The sequence below is a fragment of the Catharus ustulatus genome, chromosome Z (genome assembly GCF_009819885.2).
Source record: "Catharus ustulatus isolate bCatUst1 chromosome Z, bCatUst1.pri.v2, whole genome shotgun sequence".
Classification (NCBI taxonomy): domain Eukaryota; kingdom Metazoa; phylum Chordata; class Aves; order Passeriformes; family Turdidae; genus Catharus; species Catharus ustulatus.
In genome coordinates this window covers 44,008,765-44,012,485 of record NC_046262.2, presented here as the reverse complement: position 1 = coordinate 44,012,485, position 3,721 = coordinate 44,008,765, and positions in this window count along the sequence as shown.

Below are 3,721 nucleotides of genomic sequence, written 5' to 3'. Positions count from 1 at the left end.
TGCCAAAGAAGCCACAGGTGTGTAGAAAAAGGAATATTCCCAGGCCTTACTAAGAGGTAAAAGATGGTTGTATTGTTGACTGTCTTTCACTGGATGTTAAGTGTTTCACTTTTATCCCCACCTCCTGTTCATCAAACTGGGTTTTTGTTGTTGGGGTTTTTTGGAGGTTTTTTTTGGGTTTTTTTTTTTTTTTGTTTTGTTTTTTTTGGTTTTTTTGGCAGCTTATCACTACTGTTACAAATAAAAGCTTATAGAGTGAACTTTAATATCATTGGATGGCATGTTATTTTTTTATAGCATGCAAAAATACCTTATGATTTGCTCTGGGTCTGACTGCAGCCACTACTGAAAATTTACTGTTCCTTTATAATACAAGAAAATGTCAGACAGTAGTTCAGCTATCTCTGCTCCCTGAATGCTTTTTGAATTGTGAATTTATTCTAGAAATACATGTTTTTTATAAACACACTTTTTGAAGGTAATATTGGATTTATAAACTATTTTCACTATCTTTTAGATTTGCTATTACACTATATCTGACTTTACCATTAAACACTCATCTCATCTCATCAATTCCTGTTTGAAATGTCAATGCTATTATTTTTTATTGCATAACAATAAAAATTATATTGGTAACAATAAGAATTATATTGCTAAGAAAACCCAATCTCTTTAAAAAACTTTAGCTCATTGGATGAAAATTTGCCTACAAATCTAAGAAGGAATTTGATTTACTTAAAACATGAAGATAAACATAAAGCTGTGCTAGCTCACATTTGTAATGTGAAAAATCTGTACAGTTCAGTGAAGATGTTTTTGAAACATTAGTTAGGTCATAGATAAACATAGGAATTACTTTGGATTACATCATTCTTAAGACAAGGCATTTGTAATACCTTTGACTAGACATTAATTTTTTATTTCCAACCCTTTTCCTTTGATTTCAGATAGTGAATCACGGACACCAGAATTGGAAAAATCCAGTTACAGTAATTTCACAAATACAAGCCGCACCAATTTGACCAAAATTTTGGTGGAAACCCGGGAGTGTGGCCAATATTCGAGGGCGGCTAATACATTAACAAAATTCTAAAAGCTGCCAACACGGAAGTGAGAGCCCGCGGCAGCCCAAGCCAAGCTGGAGCCCGGCCGGCCCCGGCTGAGGTGGGAAAGCCTGGCAGAGGCGGGGCCAGCAGTGTGGGGGGCGGGCGGCTGAGCCTGAGCCAGCAGGGCGGGGCAGGGGGGGCGGCAGAGCCCGGGCCGGCAGGGCGGGGGAGCCCAGGAGAACTGGGGCTAGCAGTGCAGGGGAGCATGGCAGAAGCAGGAAGGCCGACGGGTGGGGCTGCCTGGCAGCGGGGGAAGCCCAGCAGAATCGGGGCCAGCAGCATGGGGGAGCCCGGCGGTGCGGGGGCCTGCAGTGCCGGCCAGGGCGAGGAAACGCGGCGGCGGTGCAGACGGGAGGGGGCGGCCGGCGAGCCTGGCGGCGGCGGCAGCCCTGCCGGCAGGGCTAGCAAACGCGGCGCGGGGCGGTGCTGACGGGAGAGGGGGGCCAGCGAGCCCGGCGGTGGCGGCAGCAGCACCACCCGGCCAGCCCCGCCGAGCCGTGGCGCTGAGCTGGGCCACCCGGCCCCGTCGGCAACCATGAGTGGGCCGAGCCTGCCTGGCCCCGCCCCGAGCCAGTAAACCCCGCTATGCCGCGATCCTGTTACTAATTGGCCAATTTGTGAAAGCTGCGCACGGATTCTCGCGACGAACGAAAGTGCGGCTAATATTCGGGGTGCGGTTTATCTATTGACAAAGACAGCAACATTGTCGAGGCACCGGAAGTGCGGCTTATAATCCGTGCGGCTTGTATTCGTGAAACTACTGTAAGTCACATCTACCATCAGTGTAAAAGGACATACTCTTCACTGTTTTTCCAAGATAATCTAAAAATTGCCAAATTATTGGATGGCTTATATTGTAGAAATTCCCTTACTTGTTTTCATTGACATGAATCCGATTTCCCCTAACACAATTTACAGTACAGTAATTTCACGACCACAAGGCGCACCGGACTATAAGGCGCACCCCCCAGGAGTCGGCAAAATTCTCAACTTGTAGATCATATAAAGTGCACCGGACTATAAGGTGCACATTTTTTTTTGCAGCGAGGCTCCACCCCCAGCTCCCCCCGCATGGTTGCTGGCCAAGGCCCTGCCTCAACCCAGCAGCCATGGGCCTCCGGGCCCGCCTGTACCTGGCTGGGCTGGGGCATGCCTGCCGCCGCTCCATGCCACCTCCCCGGGGCCGGTCTGTGCCTGCTGCCCCTCCGCGCCCCCTCCTCGGGGCCAGGCTATGCCTGCCGCCCCTCCGTGTTCCCTCCACAGGGCCGGGACAAGCCTGCCGGGGTTCCTTCCCGCTTCCATGGGGCTGGGCTATGCCTGCTGGGGCTCCTCCCCACCTCCACGGGGCCGGGGCTTGCCTTCCGGGGCTCCTCCCTGCCTCCACAGGGCCAGGGCATGCCTTCCGGGGCTCCTCTCCACCTCCATGGGGCCGGGGCAAGCCTGCTAGGGCTCCTCCCCTCCTGCACGGGGCCAGGCTATGCCTGCCGTCCCTGCGTGCCACCTCCCCGGGGTCGGGCTCTGCCGCTCGCTCCTCTGTGCCCCCTCCCCGGGGCCGGGCTATGCCTGCTGCACCTCCGTGTCCCCTCCACAGGGCCGGGACAAGCCTGCCGGGGCTCCTGCCCGCTTCCACGGGGCCGGGCTATGCCTGCCAGGGCTCCTCCCCTCCTGCACAGGGCTGGGCTATGTCTGCCGTCCCTGCGTGCCCCCTCCCCGGGGCTGGGGCAAGCCTTTCGGGGCTCCTCCCTGCCTCCACGGGGCCAGGGCAAGCCTGCCGGGGCTCCTCCCCGCCTGCATGAGGCCGGGCTATGCCTGCTGGGGCGCAGCCCCGCCTCCACCTGGCAGCTGTGACCCTGCTGGCTCCCCTCGTGGCTCGCAGCTCACACTTCTGGGGTCGCAAATTTCCGAACTTTGTCCATCAGATAAGGCGCACTGGATTATAAGGTGCACTTCTGGGTTTGGGGGAAAATTTTAGTCAAAAGGGTGCGCCTTATAGTTGTGGAATTACTGTAATTTCACGATTATAAGCCGCACCATTTTGGCTAAAATTTTGATCCCACCTCGGAAATGTGGCTTACACTCAGGAGCGGCTAATATGTGAAAAATTTTCTGAAATTTCCAACCCTAGAAGTGGAAGCCGAGGTGCCGAGCCAAGCACCCGCCAGTAAAACCCGGGATTGCGCGACTATTACAAGCTGGTTACTCTGTTGCATGGCAGGCACAGGCGGGCTCCCTGCTGGCCCCGTGGCCCGAGGGGGAGGCGGGAGACTCCGTGTCCGCCTCCCACTGGCGCTGCGGGAGCAGGGTGCTCCATGCCCCCCGCTTCCACCACGGCAATAGGCGGGGGGGCTCCGTGCCCGCCTCCCACCACGGGAGTGGGCGGTGGGCTCTGTCCCTGCCTGCTGCCACAGGGCAGCACCGGGCCAGGGCGACTGAGCCCAGTGGCAGTGGCGGCCGGCCCCGAGCGGCCCTGTCGAGTGGCAACGCCAAGCTGGGCCACCTGGCCCTGTCGGCAGCCCCTAGTGGACTGAGCTCGCACGGCCTGAGCTGAGCCAGTAAACCCCGCCATTCCGCGATTCTGTTACTAATTGGCAACTTTGTTGCACGCGGGTCCTCGC